Source organism: Thamnophis elegans, chromosome 11 (genome assembly GCF_009769535.1).
Source record: "Thamnophis elegans isolate rThaEle1 chromosome 11, rThaEle1.pri, whole genome shotgun sequence".
NCBI classification, from domain to species: domain Eukaryota; kingdom Metazoa; phylum Chordata; class Lepidosauria; order Squamata; family Colubridae; genus Thamnophis; species Thamnophis elegans.
Window position 1 is genome coordinate 50,728,390 of NC_045551.1, and position 12,857 is coordinate 50,741,246.

Sequence of the window (12,857 nt, forward strand, 5' to 3'; positions counted from 1 at the left end):
TGCAAGGAATATCTCTGCTCTATATCTATGGATACCATTGACTAAAGCTTAAGATCTCTGCCTAGCAAGATGCACCTCATTCGGAAGGTCTACAAGGACAATAAAATCTGCCAAGTGTTGGAAAGGGGAGCATTCATTCTGTTTCTCCACTACCCAATTCACAATTGTAGTGTGTATTTAACAATCTGTAGAGGTTTCAGAAAGTGTAGCTAGAACTCACCTTGGTACCTTTTTCTATCGTAATGACAATCTGTTTTCCCCGCTACAACAGATGTTTGTAGTAATTGGAAGCAATTCCCTGTTTCTTTACAACTTTATTACGATCGAGAGCAAATGATCTAATGAATATAGGATTGCTCAGGATTTCAGTAGGACAGTGAAGATTACTTTTCTACCTGTCTTAAGGACACACATTGTGCTATCTTTGTAATTTCTGTTTTCCAATGTCTTCTTGCTTTAAACTGTAATCCTCCATCTACCTTATTTGCGAGGGGGGGGCTGCTTTTAATAAGTGTGACTTTAAGTAGACTGTATCGGGAATTTGCTGCCCTCTTGAATTTAAATTGATTGCTTTAAAACAAAGAGGAGCTAGATTATCTAGAGTTAATTAGAGGAAATTATTTAATCATATATTAACAAACAGTGCCATTTTATAAGTATGCATAATTCATGGGTAGAACTGCATTTCTTGCCTAGTATCTTAAAACTGCAGCCATTCTTATACCGCATGGAAAGAGTCACAGTACCGAGTCTAAAACAAAACTGTGTGACATTTTACTTTTGTTTAAATATTTGTCGTGCATCTTCAATGGAAATACTAGCTGATGCTTTTATTCCTCCAATTGTATGCGTCGACCATTGTCTGTTTTGCTAGTGTTTAACCTTCTGTCCATTAATTATTTTATTGATTTCTAATTGTATAGATGTTTTCCATAAAGCAAGCAAGCAAGCAAACAAAAAGCCTTGTTAATGCTTTAATGTCTATCATTCTTCCGCATTTAAATATTTACTGGCTTTTATGGATCAGAACTCCAAGTATTCTGTAGTGGAGAAGTGGCTTCACTGTATGCAACTTATTCTTTCTGTTCCCAGACTTATCTTCACTATCTGAAAGCCAATTCTTTAAGCATCAAAATGTCTATGCTAGCAATTGTTAGTCTTATAGAGGAAATAATTAATATGCATTGCATTCCAGACTTTAGAAGGCAGAGATTGAAATCCCAATCTCTGAACAGGTAATCCTTCCTGTTAAAAACTTAACAAGAAGAGAGCAGAAGAAAATAGTTACAGACAGACAGCAGGAAAATAATGCATGTGCCAAAAGTGTGGAAAGTGGATATAATGATCCATATCTTTAAAAAAGGCAAGAAAAGGAATCCAGCAAACTATCATCATCAATATCATCAGTAACATTTAGGCTAGTCAGGTATATCAGAAACTTGCTGGCTGGCTTGAAAAAAATATTCCCTGTTGCTGCTAAATAGGAAGACTTTAGAGCAGGATATTCAACTTCAGATCTTTGTTACCATTTAATATTTTTCTACCAGCAGTTCTTAAATGCAGATACATGAAGGACTCCCATTTTATTGTATTATATTTTTATGCTCCCCTTTATTAATTTACAAGCAATACAGTAGAGATTGAGGAACAAGGGAAGAAGAGGACTCAGTAACAAAAAATAAGGAAGAGTTGAAATAGTAAGTTTATGAATTTAAAACTTCTAGTTAAAATCAGCACCTAATGGACATCTTCACAAGATTATTGATCAATGCCTTTTTCACATTACTATTGATCTTTACATTTTGACCTCACTTTTACTTCTCATCTTCTTTTGCTGTCATCCTCACCTCCAATAATTCTCTCATTTCCAGTAACTTAACAATCATTGGGAAAATGTCTTCACACAATAAAAAGAACTTCCACTGGTGCCTCATAAATTTTTCCAGATATTTTTAGCTCGCTAGACTTCTCCCTTCAAAGCAATGTTCATCACAATATGATAGACACAGCATTCTCCGAGCACTCAAGGCTGTCCTCGGGAATAAAATGAATGAAATAAGACCAAGTGAAAGCTAATGCGCCATCAAGATGCTTCCAAAGTCATTGTGACTGGCATACATTGCATAACAGGCTCAAAAATAAGAGGTGGGCTTGCCTCCACCATATCTGGAACAAAGCGAATAAGCACAAACAGAACACAGTATCACATAAAAGCAGCTTATTTTCTTTGAAGTACAAACTCCTGGAAATATTATCATGTATGCATGATATGAATCTGACATATAAGTCTAGATCAGGGATGACAAACTCGATTTCATTGAGGGATGCATTAGGGTTGTGTTTCACATTGGGGGGAGGGCTGATGGGCAAGGCAGGGTGGGTGTTGTCAGGGTGGGTATGGCTAGTTTGATGTTACTCATGTAGGGGGTATCTGTGGTAGCCTGGGTAGGGCTGGGGGAGAATCCATTGTCTCTAGCAGAAGATGGTGAGTCAAGGGAGAGGGTCAAATCCTTGTCCTCCAGAGGAGCTTTGCCATCCCACTCAGGCCATGAGGAGGACCCCTGGAGGACTGCACAGGCTGTCCAGAGCTCTAGGCAGCAGAAGGCAAGTGCCCAACCTGGCCCTCAAGCTCCCAGGGCACTGAGACCCCACAGCACAGCACAGCCCTGCTTTCCGGGGGGGGTGGTCCCCAGCTGCGCTTACCTCCTCAAGGCAGCTGCTGTTGTGCTCACTCTCCTTGGCCAGGTTGCTCATGGTGTGTGCGGGATGGCAAAGTGTGTGAGAGGCCCTCTCCCTCTCCACATGAGGAGACACAGCTTTGTAACCAAAGGATCCTCAATGATAGGATGGGAGACCACCAGGAGAGGTCAGGAGGAAGAGGCAAGGGGATGGTGAAAGGGCAGTAGGACTGCTGGTGGTGGAGTGCTAAGGCAGAACTTCCCTCAGACCCTCACTCCATCTCATTACAATCTCCTTCCTTCCTTCCTTCCTTCCTTCCTTCCTTCCTTCCTTCCTTCCTTCCTTCCTTCCTTCCTTCCTTCCTTCCTTTTTAGTTTTAAATTTTTCCTTCCTTCTTTATTTTTCTTTCTTTCTTCTTCCTTCCCCCCTTTCCTTCTTTTTCCTTCCTTGCTCTCTTCCCATATTTCCTTCTCTATCTTTGTCTTTCCTCTTTCCCTTTCTCCTTTCTTGTTCCTTCTTGAATGCTCAAATGCAAAATGGGAATCATTTCTTGATGCCTCCTTGTCTGGTGATCAAATGCCACTTTTGCTAGTAGTTTGTTTTGCTACTACTCTGCCGGTGAAAACGGAGCATGGGAGAGCCAAGCTCCATTTTTTATTTCCACGGCCTCCTCCAACATGCTGCCAGCCACCACCATGTTGTAGAACAGTGCTGTGTCGGCCTGGGCTGGGCCGAGGCACCTCAGACCGGATTTTTGCTGTATCCAGGGTCGCCCCATGGGACAGATCTAAGCACCTTGCAGGCCAGATCTGGACCACAGGCCTCGAGTTTGACATCTCTGATGTAGAGGGTCCCTTTGAGAATCAATGATTTACCTCACCACATTTCTAGACTTGCCTGTACCTTCAAACAAATCCCCCCATTACAGTATATTACATCACATACAGATTCCCAGAGTTGAAGAATGTTCCCTCTAGAGATGAGGCTGAAGTCTTCTATAATAGCTTCCAGAAGTTTGTTAAAGTTCCGGATAGTTTTTTGATGAAAATCAAGAAATTCCCAGTGGTCTGCAACCACTGCAGGCATTTCAATACTTATATAATTATTATTATAGATGTTTAGTTGTACTTTGATTTGTCTGGAGTCAAAAAAAGGCACAGTATATGAATTTAAGGAATACGTATTAAAATGATGGCCTCTTAAAAAAAGTGAAATAATTGCTTTAGGCTTTTCTGATATTTATTAAAGCAGCCTTTATTCCTGTATCAATGAGAATCCGGGGGAGGGGGAAATAGCTGTTTTTAGGACTTCATCTTTTAAATTTAATGCAACTCTTCAAATAATGACATCTTTTCAGGCTGTTTAATAGGAAGAAACTGAAAAACCTTGAAGTGGCTTTCTAGATGAAATTGGACAGTAATTTTTCATAATCAAAAAAATATATCTTATAACTATAAAGGGATTTAGTTTAAAATTTCTAATTTTAATAGATAGCAATGTTGCAACAATTTGACATATTATCAGAGAAATGATAGAGAAAAGTAGATATTAGGGATCATCAGATGCATTTCATAAGCCATTTTTATTTTATCTTTATACCTAGCATATCTTAGAGTATTTTTTGGAGATGCATTTTGCCTTGATTTGCTCATTACATTTTTTTTCTTGTTACCCTTGAGATAAATTAAAGCAACAATCCTGTGTTAATCTTTCATAGTTTATCTTTAGCACATAATATTCTGTGAAAAGAATTTTTTCCCCAAAAGAATTAGTTCTTAGATTCTGACACACACCAATACATACTAAAAGCACAGCTTTAATAGTAAATCAATCATTGTTCAATTATATTTTGTGCAATTATAGATTAGCTATCTAAGGAACACTTCAAATGGAAATTGCAAAAAGTTGGATATTTCTAAGGGAGTCTAAAAGAAAATATGCAAAGTACATTAAAAGGATAGTAAATGAGACTCTATTTAAGCTGCTCACGTCTTTTTCTTTCTAGCCATAGTTACACAGTAAGAGTAAGATATCCATGTAAAATCAAAGGCTGTTCTTTTTGTCAAATTAATATGTTTCAGTTCTCCTCACAAAGAAAACTTATTGGTTTCTTCCTGTTTTATTAAGTGAATCTAATTCCCCAGCTTGCCTGTCTTTCTTGCCACAAAGAAGAGGGAGTCAACCAGTGCTGGGTTTCAAAAATTTTTGGAACCTCTTCCAAAAATTAGGTGTGGCCTGCTTTCCAAGTCCACTGGTGGAAACTCTTCTAACCAGTTTGGTAGATTTGACGAACCGGTTCTACCGAAATGGTGTGAACCGGTGGGAACTGACCTCTGGAGTCAACTTATTCTCCAAAGCACCTGAGGGCAAGACAAGAATCAATGGGTGGAAACTAACCAAGGAAAGAAACCTAGAAACTAAGGACAAATTCCTGACAGTTAGAACAATTAATCAGTGGAACAACTTGCTTCCAGAAGTTGTGAATGCTCCAACACAGGAAGTTTTTAAGAAGAGATTGGACAACCATTTGTCTGAAATGGTATAGGGCTTCTTGCCTGAGGAGGGAGTTGGACTAGAAGACCTCCACGATCCCTTCTAACTCCTTTGTTCTATTCTGTTCTGTTCTGATCACATGAGGAATAACATGTCTGTCCTTCTTATCAGATGAGAAAATAAACATCTATAGAGTAATATTACATTTCTTAAAGCAATTTTACTTTTCTTTTTTTAATCTGCTGAGAAACCATTAATTCTGACCTGAGAAAGTGAACAGGAATATTAAAATCTTGGCTGCATGGAAGAATATTCTTAGTCACTCCTCAGGGCAACTGGCAGTCAAAGGAAACTTAAGGGAGAAATGGCTAATTGTAATGAAATTTTATAATTTGCTTTGACAACCTTTAGAAGTTATTCAAGATATTCTGATTTTTTCTTGCTTGGAGCATGTTCATAATTTTTTAGTCAGTAAATTTTAAAATCCTTAATGCAGTTCCAAAAAGTCTCTCTTTAATTGCCGGGCTGATTTGAGAGATGGCAAAGTATAATATTGTTTAACGAAATATATAACAGTTGAAAAGACTGCATAGTAAATCCCATTTATTTTTTTCCATTATCTAATATTTTACTATTTGTAAAAAAAGAAAGGTCTCCATAACCATTAAGAAATAGCATTCTTACATTTCAGTTGAATGTACATTCATTTTTAAATAATTATAAAAAGTTGAAATTCATAATGCATATTTAAAGAATCAGCAAAATCACAACATTGATAAGTAAGTCAATAAAAAGAAATGGAAAAATACATAAAATCATATCATAAATATCATAATATTTTTTATTCTTTGATAAAATTTTAAAACATTGTCAAACAAGATTTCAGTTTCCATTGCTGCAAATTATATGTACAATTTTCTTTCTAATATTGTACAATACTTTGCCTAAACCCCAAAGTGGAAAATTTTGACAAATGTAGATGTCTTAATAGATATCTTAATAAATCATATATACTGGTAATACAGGCAAGAAAAATAGATTCACTCCTTAATATACAGCAGTTAAGAACCATATTAACAGTCCTGTTGATGGCAACACAAAATGGAAAAATAATAGACAAGGTCAAATTCCAGCAGCAGCATAATTATGACTAAACTTCATAAGTCCCTCTAATTATATTCCAATAGTTTTGTTATGATTAGCTGCATAAAAAATACATAACATTTATGGCAAGTCTTTGTGTGTGAACATTGGGTTTAATTAACTATTCTGTAAATCTATATTCACCGTGAGTTTTGTGGTAGTTAATATGGTACAACTCCTTTTCTACTGACTATTTTGAGTTTGGGCATTCCAATGTCAAGATGCAAACTCATTTTGCTTGCATATTTCATCAAATTTGGATTAAACCTACAATTTACCTCTTCTGTACCAGTGCTTTGGGTATAAACTCACATTCTATGATATTCAAATATTGTCCATGAAATCCAATTGAAATTGGTGGGGAGGTCCTGAGTAATAAATACTATGATCTTCTAAAGAGTCCATTTCCAGTCCATTTCATTTGATTCAAATGTAAGCTGCCAATTTGGAATTGATTCATTTCATTGTTTACTTAGTTGACTTTACAGGGTTCTTACATTCCACTGTAATCCTACATTTGCAACTTTATATTGTATTTTCCTACATTGTAGCATCAGCAACTAGGTTTCAATTGAGCTGTGTAATAAATACCACTACTGCTCTGAAAGATCTCCAAATCTTTCTCAGTTGACCTCAGGGGTATATCATTTGGCACTATATCAATGATCACTTTATTTTGTCTGTCCTCGTGAGCTTTTTTTTTTGTAAAATACCAGAGTAATTTACTATTGGCTTCTCCCACACAGTCTGAAGTGATGCCCTGGTCATTAAAGTAAGCAGCCTTCTAGCACCTTCCTATTTCTTTGCTGCTCTATATAGGTGCCTACCTCTTTAGCTGAATAGGTGGGATGATCTTTACACCATGGTCAATCCTAGTGGGAACAGGGTTGATATTTACTTACTTTCTCTACCAGTTCGCAAATGTGAGCGCGCACACACCCCATCCACACATGCGCTTGGCCTTCCGCACATGCGCTTGAAAACATGCCTAAATAGGGTTCACCAACAAAAGGGCGAATGACAAAACCACGCCCGTCTAAACCGCGGTGACAAAACCGTGTGCTCTAAAGTGCTCCAACGAATGAGCGCTGAATCGCGCCGACAACAGTGCGGCGACAGAAGCGCACTGTAAAACTAAACCTAACCCTAAACCTAAACCTAACCCTAAACATAATGCTAAACCTAACCCTAAACCTAACGCTAAATGTAACGCTAAACCTAACCCTAAACCTAATCCTAATCCTAACCCTAACCCTAACCCTAACCCTAACCCTAAACCTAAACCTAACCCTAACCCTAAACCTAACCCTAAACCTAATCCTAACCCTAACCCTAAACCTAAACCTAACCCTAAACCTAACCCTTACCTTAACTTAAATCACCCCTCTGTCGACTGAAATCACCCTTCTGTCTCTGCACTGTTGTCGTCGCGCTGTTATCGGCGCGTTGATGACGTCATGGATTTAGTGATGTGGTTTAGTCGGGCGTGGTTTTGTCGTTCGCCCTTTTGTCGGGTCATGGCTAAATAGGATGGCATAGAGCCACAGCGGGTGGACAGGCCCACCTACAATTTCCACTACTGATTCAGGTGAACCAGTCTGAACCTGCTGAATATCACCTCTGAGTGGGAGCATAAGCTGTTGTTATGCTTTGCTTCTTTCCTCCAGGAGCATCCCTTACTGTGACAAGCACATGGGGATGAGAGTAATGTGGATAGTAGGCTTTGTAAACAGACCAGCTTATCTTCTTAGATAAGCAATAGCAATGTCTAATTAGCTTCCCTTTGCTAAAGAGACTGAAATCCTCCCCATTTTATTGAAGGCACAGGAGAAGAAACTGAATTCTAATGCCCTTGAATTATTTATATATGCATTCCATATCTGAAGGAAAGTTTCTTGCCAGCATACTTGTGTTCCCACTTTGACCTTTCTCTAATAAAACTTACTAATTCTATCTCAGGGAGAATTGTTACTTGGCTGTTTTCTCATCTCCTCATTACTGCTAAGGGACAATGACAATAAAGTCAGTTTTAAATCACCATTGAGATTAAGCATTGCCGATAGACTCACAGTCAGAAATAAGTAATGGAACACAATATCCTTAATTGAATGAATCCATGGAACCAAGAGAGTTTATGAATAGATCTCCCAACATTCTTTTAGACCTAAAACCATCCTTACATTTATTTAAATTAGATTGTAGTGTTTGGAGAAGTGGTTTAAGCATTGCCGTATATCACTACAAAAGCAAACAGGAAAGGAAAAGAAAACAATACCCACTAATGTAAATATATGTCTTAATATACATAACTTAGAGAGTTGCTAAAAGTTTTAAATTCTATTTAAAGAAACCATTTGGAACAATAGATTGATAGTTCTTTATCCTGTCTCTGTCACCTTCATATAATGTTACAGCACCTTCAGCTGCTTTGGAATCTCTAAAACATGGGAAGATTCATACTATTACAAACTAAACTGTGTTATAGCCATCACACTATTAAATATCTACTTGGACCCAGTTCATTTAAGACTGAAAACATTACATTAGCACAAGTGAAAAATACAGCAGAAGCCTCTCAAATCAAGGTAAGGATCACCTTTACAATATGTCAATTACAGAATTTTTCCCCCATATCTGATTTGCCATATGAACTTCTTCATCAACAAACGAGAATAGAGAACTAATAACTTCAAGAAATGGTGTTGTTTGTTTCATTTGTTTAGTGTTCCTAGTAGTGATTTGGGTGCTAATTCAGAAATGATCACGATTGAGAGACTATGTGGGAAACAAGTCTAGGGAGAAAGAGTAGCTGTTTTCCATTTTTAACCATATTCAGGTCTGAATTATCAAATCAAAACTTTATTATAATCATAGACAAGCATAGCTCTTCTAAGATAATGGAATACAGTGCTGCTTCTAATTTAGTAACAGCTGGTCACCAACTGGACATCTTCACTACTTCATCCAGAGCTGCTGTTTTACTATTTCTCCATTGCTTGGCAACTACACCTCCCCCCCAAAAAAAAAAATTAAATTATCTTGCAATTAATTCTCACTTTGCCCTGAGCTTGTGAGAGAAACATACTCAAGATATCCTTAGCTGCAGTAGTATTGGCTGCTGATTCATATGAATTGTCACTGACACTTTATGTTTTTATTTGCTGTTTGTGACCTAGAGTTATGGCAATTGTATCAACTGAAATTAATTAATTAATCAACATACCCTTTTGTTTCGAGAGTAACCTTAAGATATGTTGAATTTTCTTTTGTTTTGTCTCCCATTATCTTGGTGGCAACTCAACAGGCTGCTGTGACTGGGAACTCGAAGGAGATTGGCGCAGTTCCTGGCAGTATAGTTTTGTCCTGAGTCAGAAATCAATGAATGTGTGAGTGTGTACACACACACACACACACACACACACACACACACACAGTACATTCCACATGCCCAGTTTTATATTTTAATTCTCAATGTACATTTTTAAACGTTAAATTTGAACAACTTTTTAATTAAATTTGTTCTGTTCATTTTAACTCCAAAATTATGGATTGGGGAAATTTTATGCCACTCAGAAGGAATTGATTAGAGCAACCTATAACCCTGAAAATAAATAATAAATAAGCAAAGGAATAAATAAAAAGTTACTGAATGTTCTATTGCATTACACGTACACACACCATGAAATTGGCTACTCAAAAACTGTTACTACTTTTTGGATTTGTGTTTACTTTGTCATTTACCTTTTGTTTATTTATTTATTTATTGCAGAATAGGGTCAATGATTCCTTAAAACATTCATGTTATTTTTGAAAAATAGTAATAAAAATATTACTTTGTGACAATACCAATTAAGAGGAAAAGCCCCATTTTAGTAATGGAAGGGCATTTGATTGTTCATAGTCTGAGCTATCCATGAAAACAATTTGTCTTCAGCTCTAATCTCTTATAAAGAATTCCAGTTGAATCACATTTTGTTAAAATTTATATAGTAGTTTCATTGGTGATTGTTCATCCTAATGTTAAGGTAGGACATCTCTATCAAAATTACTGTATTTTTTGGAGTATAAGACGAATCTTTTTCCCTCAAAAAAGAGGCTGAAAATCTGGGTGCGTCTTATACACTGAAGACAGCATTTTTTTCCTCCCCAAACCCCATCCCTTCACCAAAATGGCCATGTATAGCTTTTAGGAGGCTTTCAGAGAGCTCCTGGAGGTTGGGGAGGGCAAAAATGGGCTGTTTGTTGCTCAATCTTGCCCCCCCCCAGCGCCCAGGAGTACTCTATAAGCCTTCTAAAGGCTATGCATGCAATATTTTTTGACAAAAACGGGCCCATTTTTTGAAAAATTGGCTATTTTTGTTTGTTTTTAAGGCCTCCCACCCCCAGGAGCACTCTGCAAGCCCCCAAAGGCTATTTATATCATTTCTTTGGGGGGGGGGCAAAACATTTTTGGGAGGTTTGCAGAGTGCAAACACTTTTTTTTAATTTGCCTCTTCAAAACCTTAGTGCATCTTATACTCTGGTGCGTTTTATATTCTGAAAAAATATGGCACCTCTTCTTTAAAAAAAAAAATACGGACTTCATTTATTCATAGCTGGAGAAAAAAAAACAGCCCAGGGCTGTTGAAATCTAGAGACGACTTTCCCTGTCCTCCATGCTTCTTGTACAAGCTGCTGTGTAACACTGAAGGTCCCCTCATTAGAATCTGACAATGGATCCTTCTTGTCTTCAGGCTTCATGCAGGAAACAGCAGCACTTCCTTAATACTGCTTGAATCAGTCAGGAACATGGTAAGATGGTCAATGCCCATACACAACCAGCTGTGGGGGGGAGCCCATAATCTAGAGCCATTGAGAAGTTCTCATCGATAAACATTGCCTCATCATCACCACCAGCTTTTACCTTTGCTTGATCTTCAAAAGCTAAAACATTCAGTTCTGTGTAAGCATTACAATTTTCTTCTTCATCACAAAGAGCTCAAACCGTTCAGTCAATCCTGGTCAAAAACGGTGCCATTTGGCTAGAGGACTCAGAATCTGTGGGTGATCACATATGAATGTGGGACTGATATAGGAGTTAACTCTTCCATGAAGTTCTGTGCTCTGTCCTAGAGCTTCTGAACAAGTCACTTATAGGTAGGTTTAGCAAAAACTGCAGGAGAAAAGAAATAAAAATAGTCCCCACTATTTTCCTTGGCTTAACATGACAGGTCTAAAATGAAAGAATGAGATAAATCTTAAACTCAATGAAAGAAAGTGTTTTCTTTCATTTGGTTTAAGTTAGATGACTCAATCCAACTTTGGAGGCCCTTTCAGAGTTTTTCCAGATTTTTGCAACTGAACTTTTACATCCACTGAGAGTAAGAAAGACACCCTGAAAATAAGTGAAAGGGTAGAATTACAACTTGGTTGTCTTGAAGATAAATCTGAAAAGCGGCCATTGCTAGAGCTGGATTCATTCCATTTTTATTTTCCCTTTTCTTCTCACTGTAGATATCATTTTCTCTCCGTCCATCTCCATCTTGTTTTTCAAACTTATTTTGGCATCATAAGTAGAAGGAAGAAGGAGAATATTTGAGTTTAATTGAAGAGATTGATAGTGATTTCTGTATAAGAGAGAAAAATGGCAAACTGCCAAACTCAAAACATTTCAAGGTAGCTGGTATATATGGATAAATGGCATGGATTAAATTAATTTTATATGTCAGTGATACCAATATAGTAGTTTTTAATTCCGTATGGCATTATCCTAATTATGCCCCTTTGGTGGGATTGCCTTAAAGTCCTTTGAGAAATTGGATGCCCATGTGTGTTAGAAGCCTGTGTATATTAAAATAAGTTTTTAGAACAATCTATTTTCATAAGCCGTTGCATCCCACAATGAGTTGGATTTAACTTTGCAATCAGTAGGAATAAAAGTCACATCACTGTGAGTTGGGCACCAAAGAAATTTCATAAATAAAAAATAGGTACATAGATAAAAAGTAAAACAAAATTCTCTACCCTGTCTCAGAGCTGTCTTTTCCAACCCGATCTTACTTGCTTTTATTCTTTCTTTTTAAAATATGATTTTTTACTGAAACTTAAAATAGGAGATAAAAACTAAATGTAAAGAAGAAAAAAGAATAAGAAACCTAATGGAAAGAAAAAGTTAAGGAAAAATAAGGTGAAGAAGCATAGGAAAAAAGAGGAAAGAAAGATACAAAGACATGGTTTCCAATTTTCTTCCCCACAATTATAAGTAACTTTTCCTCATGGAGTCAGCTAGAGATCTGAAATATTAGATCAAAGGCTGTGTGTAGCTTTAGGTTTAGACTTTTAAGAGAAAAAAAGTTATTATGATCTAGAGAACTGACTATTGAACTTAGATTATGGAAACCTAAGTTAGCCATGAGATTCACTAGGTCTTGGGTCAGCCATTCTTTCAGGCTAACAATTTTTCAAGGTAATCAATGTAACTCTCACATTCTTCTCCCAAAGCTACTATTTAGAGAAAGGCAAAATGAAAATAGACTTTGAAAAGATTGGTAAACAGGGGCCCA